This window comes from Phacochoerus africanus, chromosome 8 (assembly GCF_016906955.1).
Source record: "Phacochoerus africanus isolate WHEZ1 chromosome 8, ROS_Pafr_v1, whole genome shotgun sequence".
In the NCBI taxonomy this organism is placed as follows: domain Eukaryota; kingdom Metazoa; phylum Chordata; class Mammalia; order Artiodactyla; family Suidae; genus Phacochoerus; species Phacochoerus africanus.
Window position 1 is genome coordinate 30,118,427 of NC_062551.1, and position 10,449 is coordinate 30,128,875.

Genomic DNA, 10,449 nt, shown 5'->3' on the forward strand with positions numbered 1-10,449 from the left:
CTAAGGGCACTGAGAGACACAGGTTAGTGTGTATTTATATATAATTACTTGAGAATGTAATTATTTGAGAATTTAATTGTTACTGTATTTAAGTTAAACCTTAATCCTCTGCTGAATTTTCATTTTGTATTTGGCGAAGAAAATCATCTCACCAGGGAGGCCAAAGTGTCTGATATTTCCAGCTGCCCTGGAAACCTAACCCATATCTCTGCAAAGATATACAGTCAGAGAAGGGGTCTCGAACGTGGTCTTTCAACGTCAGGACCATTGATGGTTAGGGTCGGATGATTCTTTGTTGTCAGGGGCCGTCTGTCCTGTGCACTGTAAGGTGTTTAACAGCAGCCCTGGCCTCTATCCAGAAGCCCCCTCATCCCAGTCATGATCCTCAAAACCACCTAGGTGAAAGCCTCTGCTTTAGAAGAAATCAAGCTTCAGGTTTATAGCAGAAATAATAGATTTTCTTCTTCTTCTTCCTCTTCTTTTTTTTTTTTTTTTGGTTTTTTTTAGGGCTGCACCCTTGGCATATGGAAGTTCCCAGGCTAGGGGTCAAATTGGAGCTACAGCCGCCAGCCTACACCACAGCCACAGCAACATGGGATCCGAGATGCACCTGTGACCTACACCACAGCTCACGGCAATGCTGGATCCTTAACCTACTGAGTGAGGTCAGGGATCAAACCTGTGTCCTCATGGATAATGGTCGTGTTCGTTACCACTGAGCCAAAACACAACTCCCAGATTTTCTTCTTTAGATCTCTGTATTTAGGAATTATCATTCCTCTCAAGCAGGAAAATTTTGTTGAACTCTAGATGACAGTAGATATAATCTGGAAATTATATAATTTTAAAAAGTCCAATTTCAGGAACGGAGAACCTGACACACAGGGAGGGGAAGGAACTTACATAGGGGTATCCAGAGTCAGGGACCTGGACTTGAACTTTTCCCTGGTTGATAAGCTCCCCCATCTTCTCTGTCCCTTACACTCACACGCACATGCCCACATGTGCACGAACACACACACACACCCTCATCTTCTCCCCCCAACCCCAGGAACCTGCAAGGATCGGGGCTAACACATATTCAAGGCAAGAAGGGAGGCGCTGTTCCATCGACTAATCAAATACACATAAAAGCTCTTTCTGAACTATAATTACGTTTGTTCGCTCCTTGGGTTGATTTATTTTTTATTTTAATTGTCAGCTCTGCTCCACCATGATGCTAATAGAAATGTTATTGCAGCCAATATGCGCTAAAATGATGTCTAAAGATTATTAATGAGAGCAATAAGAAGGTGTCTTCATAATAAGTCAGCATTAACGGAGTAATTCATTTTACCTGATGTAATTGGATTGTAGCGTTTCAATAGCCCGGGACTTCCTCCTAATTGGGATTAGCCGTGGCTTCCTCCTTTTAGGAGAACATTTAACTCTTCCTCTTCTACTTTCCAGTTTTTTATGAAGTAATTAAATGTGACCTGTGGGACACCTCTGGAGACAGAGCCAAGATCTGAGGACAGGCTGGGGGGAGAGGGGCCGGGTGGAGCCGGGGGCACAGATGGCCATGGCCACGGCCGCTGGTGAGAAACCCAGTCCCGGCCTTCCTTCTCCTCTCCTCTCTCCTCCCTTCCTTCCCCCTCCCCTCTCCAGCTCTTCTTCCTCTTCCTCCCTCTCCTCATCCCCCTCCCCTTTCTTCCCTTCGCTTCTTACTCTTCTCCTCTTGCTCCTTCTCTCCCACCTTCCCTGCCGACTTCCTCCTCCCCTTCCCTCCCCGTTCCCCTTTCTTTCTCCCCCTCCCCCTTCTCTCCTCCTCCTCCCCCTCCCCCTCCCCCTCTCCCTCCCCCTCCTTTCCTCCTCCACCCCTCTCCTTTCCCCTCCCTCCCCTGGTTCTCCTCCTCCTGGGACTGAGCTTCCTCAGCTCCTCCTTCAGATCTTCCCCTTCCGCCCTCCCCATGCCTTTCTTTTCTTGTCTTTCTTCTTTCTTTCCTTCCTCCCTCCCTCCCTCCCTCTCTCTCTCTCTCTCTCTTCCTTTTCTTCCTTCCTTCCAAGTCTGGGATCCTAGCGCTCTGGGAAGAGAGCTGAGGCTCTGGGAAGAGAGCTGAGGCTAGAACCTTGCTGGGTTTAGCCAGAGTCACTCAGAAACATGTCATCTACGAGGAAGGAAACTCATTCCTAGACCTTCCTGGATACCAGGATTCACTTTTTTTTTGTCTTTTCAGGGCTGCACCTGCGGCATATGGAAGTTCCCAGACTAGGGGTCAAATCCGAGGTGCAGCTGCTGGCCTACACCACAGCCACAGCAATGGGGGATCTGAGACCCGTGCTGCAGCTTGTGTCAACGCTGGATCCTTAACCCACTGAGTAAGGCCAGGGACTGAACCCACATCCTCGTGGATACTAGTTGGGTTTTTAACCCACTGAGCCATGGTGGGAACTCCAATACCTATTAGTACATATGCATACATTTATAATGTGTATTAAGTGTCCAGGGTACAGAAAGGTCTCAGTATGGTGACCACGAGTATCCTGACCTCTGTCCTTCTGCTGCTGCTCACACTGCCCATGGCAGGGCTGCGGTTAATCCCCTTCCTGTGTGTCTGGGACCCCTCTGCTCTCATATCTGTCCCCTCCCAGAGGGAGGCTTTGTTTTCCCCACCTCCCTGGGGCCGCAGTGGTATGGCGACTTCAGGGGAGTATGTTTAATAGGGGCAGCATAAAAATATGTTGATTTAATATTTAAAGAAATAAGGCCCACTATATATGAATATGCCAGGCTCTGGGCTAATCATGCGAGAAGACAGAAATTTTTAACAAAAGAACATGGCTCCTCCCTCCTAGAGGGCCACACAGAGCATTTTACAGTGCCGGAGGCATGTCAGAGAGACGAAGTTCAAATCCTGGCTCTGACCTTTCCCACCTAAGTGTCCTGAGCACATTGCTTTTCCTCTCTGAGCCTCTGTTTACTGATCTGTATATTGTTTCTTCTCTTTTTTTGGCCACACCCTCAGCCTATGGATGTTCCTGGCCTAGGGTTCGAATCTGAGATACAGCTGCAGGCCTACACCACAACCATGGCACCAGGTCTGAGCTGCAGGTGTGACTGTAGTTTGCAGCAATGCCAGATCCTTAACCCACTGAGAGAGGCCAGGGATTAAACATGCATCTTCATCCATGTTGGGTTCTTCACCTGCTGAGCCACAACGGGAATTCCTGATTTGTGTACTGGGATAATGCCAGAGTTGATAAGACAATGCATGTAAAATGGGTTCACACAGAATAGCAATGAAATAATACTATAGGAGTTTTCTTGTAGCACAGCAGGTTAAGGATCCAATGTCACTGGAGTGGCTTGAGTTGCTGCTGTGGAATGGGTTTAATCCCTGGCCAGGAACTTCCACATGCCACAGGCGTGGACAAATAAATAATTCTATATGTAAGTTCTAAGGTCTGTTGATACACCTGATCACACAGATAAAGAGGCTGCTACAGTCTCAGCCACACACAGAGTAAGCACAGCTTCTAAAATGCTCATGGACATACACACAAGGCAGGATTTTGAAACACTGAATTGGTACTAGCCACTTCTGTTTGCAGGGGAGAACATGGGAACGACCCAAATATCAGATGGAAGACTGGAACTGAAGCCACTGCCCCAGGGAGGTTAGATCCTCATCCTCACTCACCACATCCCCCACCCCCCTCGGGGAAACCAGAGATGCTGGGGCAGCACCTCTCAGTTGTTGAGCACACAGAGGGCAGAGGCAGCCTGTCTATCTGTTGGCTGTGCATTTAGGAAGAAAACCAGGAGTTAGTGTTTGGGGCCATCAAGATGCCAAGGAGGATTCACTGCCAGGCCAAACCTGGATTCTGTCCAGAAGCTACCTGGGAGGACAGCAGGGAAAAGGTGACAGCCACCAGCCAGGCCTTGCGATGAGGGGGGTTTTGCTTTTCTCCATTTTTCCATTCACCTAGGGTGTCTATGGAGTCTGGCTGTGGGGGGCGTTGGGGCTTGGGGAGTGGCGAGTGTCTGGGTCTCCATCCTGAGAGGTATTACTTTCTTAGAGGTTGTGGCAGGGATCATCAGTGTCTGGGCTGGAAACACACAAATAAAGGAAGTGGTGCTCCCCCACCCCGAGCGCCCCACGCCCTCCCCTGACAGCCACAGCTGTGATGCTGAGCCTCGGATTGTCCTGCTATTGATCCCCCCCTCCCATAATGAACTGTAACAACAACTCCATTACTCCGTGCTTGCCCATTGGCTAAGGATAATATAAAATTAGCCAGCGTGCATGGGGTCTCTTAGGATCGATTTCCCTACTCAGATTACTTGTTACGAAAGAATAGAGCTGTCTCCCCCATAATTGAACAAGTTAACTCCTTGTCTCATAAAATGTAAGCCAGTATTGACTGGCGGTTGTGGCATACAGGGGTGGAGGGGGTGCTTGGGGAGGGGTAGGAGCACCAGGGCACAGAGAGGCTCTTCCCCTCCTCCACCCCTCCCTCATGGCCCCACCCTCACCTTAGTGTTAGAGGTTGGGACATCAAGCCTGAGGCTAGATCTTTGGTCTGAATTTTTTTTTTTTTTTTTGGTCTTTTTAGGACCGCACCCACAGCAACACAGGATCAGAGTCGCATCTGCCACCTACGCCGCAGCTTGGGGCAACACAGAATACTTAAGCCACTGAGCGAGGCCAGGGATTGACCCAGCATCCTCATGGATACTAGTCAGGGTCTTAACCCACTGAGCCACAACCAGAACTCCTTGTCTGAATAGTTATGGGGAGAGGGTCTCTGGGTCCCAGTCTCATGCCCTCAGCCCTGGCCTTTCCAATCCAAGGATGTTTACACCCATCAGAACACTTGGGGTTTTGGCCTTACACGGACCTGGGTTCAAATCCTGACTCTGTCTACTGCTAGTGGTGACCTTAGACCAGATCCGCAGCCTCTCTGTTTATGGGGATAGCAGCGGTAACTACTTTAGAGGTTATTGAAGAGGCTCAGATGAGCTAACTCATATACAAGGCCAGGCGCGCAAGAAGGAAGAGGCACTCATAAATGGGAGTGGCTACTAGTGTTTTTGTGCTTGTTTTAATTTACATCAGTAATAGAAATTCATCAAGGTAGGGTATGAAATTAAGACGTACACATTTTTTTCCCCCCTACACATGCTTTTTTTATTGGTTGAATGAATGGAGCCTTTAAGGAATGGGGGCAGAAAGTCCAGTTTGAAATACCTCTGACCATCTTTCATGTGTGGTCAGAAACCACAGGCATCATGATGGGCCGAATTATTCTGGTATGTTTTCAAACTGGAGAGATGATTTTGCCCCTTCGGAAAGGAAGGGGCTCGCCTCACCGACCACTTCAGCTCTTTAGCTCACCTGACCCCTAGTCCCCACCCCCACCAAAGCATTGCAACCCCATCCTCTCACAGCCTTGGAGGACGTGGTCAATGAGACCACCTGCTGTCAGGAGAAGGCTCCTGTTCACTGAATTTGGTACCATTTCCCAAGGCCTGTACGTCAAATGGCAGTGGGTGACGTGTGCCCAGGAAAGTCCAATTTTCAAGGCTGTCATCTACAGACTTTGGCTGGGATGTCAAAAGGGAGATGGGGCGGGAAGCAGTGAAGAAAGGAGGTCTGGGCTCTTGGTGTATGCTAATGGGAAACAGCAGCCATCGATTCATTTATGGTATCAACTGATTTTGCCTTTACCTAGGTGTGAGGTATAAGGCTCATTCTGTAGCTGGGAAAGATAACAAATTCACTCAGGAATGACTTCTTAATTAGCTCTGCAGTTCGGGAATTTTTGTTAATAATAATAACGTCAGTAATAATAATAGCAACATTTACTGTGTGGGCTTACTCTGTGCCAGGCTCTCTTCTCAACACTTGGCCAGGGGTCCCTAAAAGAAACTGCCAGCAGCCCTCTGTCTAGGGGACATCATCACTATGATGGGCATCACTCGGTTGAAACCTCCTCTGTGCACAGACTGTGGGAACCATCCTGTATAATGTTTCCGCCATCCTTGCCACGTGGGAGAGTGCATCTCTGTTGTCTAGTGGGGAACCGGATTAAGCGCCTTGCACCTAACTATTGAGGAGAACTGGGTTTGAGACCTAGGAATGCCGGCCTCAGAAGCCCGTGCTCGAGGCTACTTCACCCCCCTGCACCTCCCTGATGCGAGAATTAAGGCTGACGAAAGTGAGGGAGAGAGGGAGGAAGGGAGGGAAGAGGGCGAGAAGGAAGGAAGGGAGGAAGGATGGACAGAAAACTGCCAGATGTGCAACCCTCCCCCACCCCCGTACTGGGCCATATATTGGCTTGTAATATAATATGTCTTTCTTTTGTAAATTCCAGTCCAAAAGTTTTGAAAACTTCTGATATGCTGTCAGTGGGATTTATCAGAATCCATCCTCTGTTCTTGAACATTTATGTTGTTTGTACATTGAATTTTGAATATATGTCTACTTATTTTTGGAATTAGAACACATCAGGAGCTCCTGTCGTGCTCAGTGGAAATGAATTTGACTGGACACAGGTTTGATCCCTGGCCTCAATCACTGGGTTAAGGATCCAGCATTGCTGTGAACTGTGGTGTAGGTCAGAGACACAGCTCGGACCTGGCATTGCTGTGGCTGTGGTGTAGGCCAGCAGCTACAATTCCAATTGGACCCCTAGCCTGAGAAACTCCATATGCCACGAGTGCGGCCCTGACAGAAAAAAAAAAAAAAAAAAAAAAAAAAAGAATACATCATAAGGCTGTGTTTTCCCGAAAGAATAGAAGACTAGGCCAAGATATATCCCTATTGGCTGGGAGTATACCTGTTTATCCATGCTCTGACCACCACTAAGTTTATTATCATTTAACATTTGCCAACCTTGTATTATAAAGAATCGTAACTAGCATACTTTGCAGCTTACTCTGTTCCAGGCTCTATGTGAAATGCTTTATTAACTCATTATCTCCTTCGATGCTATGTTAACCTTCTGAAATTAAGGTGAATATTTTCTCAGTCTTGCAGCTGAGGAAGCTGAAACTCCAAAAGATTCAAATCCTGGCAAAGGAAGGATTTGAATTCAAACCTGATTGCAAAAGCCATGCACACCTTTCATTATTCTCAATGACCTCTCTCATTGTCATCATTCATACTGCAGTCCACACCTAGAGAGACTGAGGAGCTACCGCATGCACATCACATGGTGCTGATAAAAATATTCAGGAGTTCCCATCATGGCTCAGTGGTTAACGAACCTGACTAGTATCCATGAGGACTCGGGTCCAATCCCTGGCTTTGCTCAGTGGGTTAAGGATCCAGGGTTGCCATGAGCTGTGGTGTAGGTTGCAGAGGTGGCTCAGATCCATCGTCGCTGTGACTGTGGCGTAGGCTGGCAGCTACAGCTCCAATTGGACTCCTAGCCTGGGAACCTCTGGATTCTGCGGGTTTGGCCTTAAAACAAACAAACAAACAAAACCGCCCCCCCCCTTTATTTATTTCTCCCTGACACAGTGTTTCTCTTGCCTGTTGTCTTGGGCTCTGCTCTGCAGCATCTTCCCTCCAGGATCCAGGTCAATGGAGCAGCCTCCTTATGGAATGGAGCTTGTCACTGTGGGAAGAAAGCAAAGCTTTGGAGGGTTTGCTGCCAGCAATTAAATGCTTGGCTGAGAAGTGACTGGCGACTTTTTGGCCAGGACTAGTCACACTGTCCCACTCAACCATAAGGAAGCAGGAAGTACAGTCCCACCATACACTTGACGTGTGAAGGGCCAGACATATTTGGGGAGTGGGATAATAACTACCGTGGTGGTTTTGGCTCTGCCTTCATTTGTCTGTTTTCCAGTGGTCTTCTGAGGAAGAAATCATTTTGTACATCTTTTGTGGAGAAATGTCTATTCATCTCCTTTGTCCATTTCTTAAACTGGGCTCTTTGAAAGGGTGCTTTATATGTCCTATATACAACTCCCTTATCTGATATATAATTTGTATTTTCCCCCCTAGTCTGTGGGTTGTTTTTTCACTTTTTTGGTGGTATTCCTCGAAGGAAAAAGGTTTTTAATTTTGTTGAATTCTAATTTATCTATTTTTCTCTTTCATTGCTCGTGCTATTGGTATCATCTGTAAGAATCCTTTGCTAAATCTAAGGTCATGAAAGATTTATCCCTGTTTTCTTCTGTGAGTTTTATAAGTTTTAGCTCTTCTATTTAGGTCTCTCATCCATTTTGAGTCAATGTTTTATATGTGTGAAGTAGGGGTCCAATTTAATTGTTTTTCATGCGTCTTTTCATGTGGTATCCAGCACCATTTATTGAAAAGATTATTTCCCCATTGGATGGTCTTGGTATCCATGTGGAAAATCAACAAGGTTGTAGGATACAAGATCAATATACCCAAATCAATTGTATTGATGCATTTACAGTGAACAACCTGAAAATGAAATTAAGAAAAGGATTCAATTTATAATAGCAACTAAAAGAATAAAACACTTAGGGAAAAATTAAGTGAAGTAATTAAGTAATATAATTAATAATAAAATTGATAAAAACAATTTGATAAATAAACCAATAAAACAAGTGAAAAACGTGTACTATGCAAACTATAAACATAGTTGAAATAAATTAAAGAAAATGTAAATAATTAGAAAAAGATCCCATATGCATAGATTGGAAGGCTTAACATTGTTAAAACGTTCCCAATCTGACCTACGGATTCATCGGAATCCCTATTAGAAGCCCAGCTGACTTCTCTGTAAGAAATTGACAAGCTGATTTTCAAATTCATCAGGAATTGCAAGAAACCTCAAAGAGTCAAAACAATCTTGAAAAATGAATGCTTGCTTCAACAGCACATATGCTAAAATTGCAATGATACGGACATCAGCATGGCCCCTGTGCAAGAGTGACATGCATATTTGTGATGTGTTCCGTGTTTTTAGGTGAGTGACTCCTCATGAAGAGGGGCTATAGCTTTGCTAGAGGGGCACAGCCAACCGTAGCCACTCACCACGGAGGAAGCTGGGGGAACAAAGATCCTGACCCCATGCTCCTCTCACCCACGGCTCCACCATTGTTTGCCAGTCTTTGACAGAAACCAACCAGAAGGCAGAGGGTAGCTCTTGCGATCAGCTGCCCTGAGAGAGGGTGGCCTGGACGGGAAGTCATAAGATAACCTACACAGGTGACTTTTAGTACTTAATTGTGTGGAGGAAGCTTTTCTTTCTTTCTTTCTTTCTTTCTTCTTTCTTTCCTTCTCTTCCTTCCTTCCTTCCTTCTTGCCTTCCTTCCTTCTTCCTTCCTTCCTTTCCTTCCTCTTTCTTTCTTTCTTTCTTTCTTTCTTTCTTTCTTTCTTTCTTTCTTTCTTTTCTTCTTCTTTCTTTCTTTCTTTCTTTTTCTTTCTTATCTCTCTCTCTCCCCCCCCCACCTCTCTCTCTTTACAAGAGAAGAGACATTTCTTAACATGAATACAAAATGTTAATGACCTTATGGAAGGAAAAGATGGTGTATTTTTCAGAAAGAACATTTGACAGTTACTCTGGGATAAAATACAGTATACACTCCACCCAACCCCACCCCCACATAAACACCCCCCCCCACATACACACTGAATTATTGTCGAAAGAAAAACAGAAGTCAAATTATAAAACTAAAAGATTTTTTAAAATATAAAATTATGGGAGTTCCCACTGTGGCTCAGCAGTAATGAACCCAACTAGTATTCATGAGGATGTGGGTTCAATTCCCTGGCCCCACTCCATGGGTTAAGGATCTAGCATTGCTGTGGCTGTGGTGTAGGCTGGCAGCTGCCGCTCTGATTCCACCCCAGCCTGGGAACTTCCATATGCCACAGGTATGGCCCTAAAAGGACAAAAAATAAAAAAATAAAATAAGATTATGACAATAAAACAAAAGAATATTTAAAGGTATAGAGAACTTTTCAAAAAATCTTGAAAAATGAGAGCAACGTAGGAAGACTCATGCTTTCAGATTTCAAAACTGACTACAAAGCAATGGTCATCAAGACTGCGACCCTGGCTCCAAGAAAGACATGTAGCTTGACAGAAGAGAATTAGGAGCTTATATAAATCTAATTTTTATCAGAAACTCTGGAAATTAATGAGTGTTTAACCATTTAAAAAATCTGCAGACCGGCACTGGCTCTTCCACTGTGTCCTACGTCCCAAAGCTGTATGTGCCATAAACTCTACAAGGTCCCCTGATGGGATGAATGGAGTTGCCATGACCAGGGGTGGACAGTTTCTCTCTTACCCATTTTTTGGTTTGTTTTCAGCAAATGTGGGGCGGGGGGTGTGTTTTCCATGGGCCCCATTAATTCGATGTAGGTCTTATCTTGTCTTAATGACATCAGTCTTCACAAACAGGACAAGTGGCTGAGGAAGACTTCCTCAAAGAACCCACAATTAAGGTTAACGATGAGAAGGCCAGCAGAAGTGAAA

The 10,449-nt window shown here is 45.6% G+C and overlaps 1 non-coding gene across 1 annotated transcript; it reads left to right on the forward strand.

The window, feature by feature from the left end:
• The first annotated feature begins 8,825 nt into the window (after positions 1 to 8,825).
• On the forward strand, positions 8,826 to 8,929 carry LOC125134754 (U6 spliceosomal RNA). Its single transcript, XR_007136761.1, has one exon. It is a non-coding gene; the product is annotated as a U6 spliceosomal RNA (small nuclear RNA).
• The last annotated feature ends 1,520 nt before the right edge of the window (positions 8,930 to 10,449 follow it).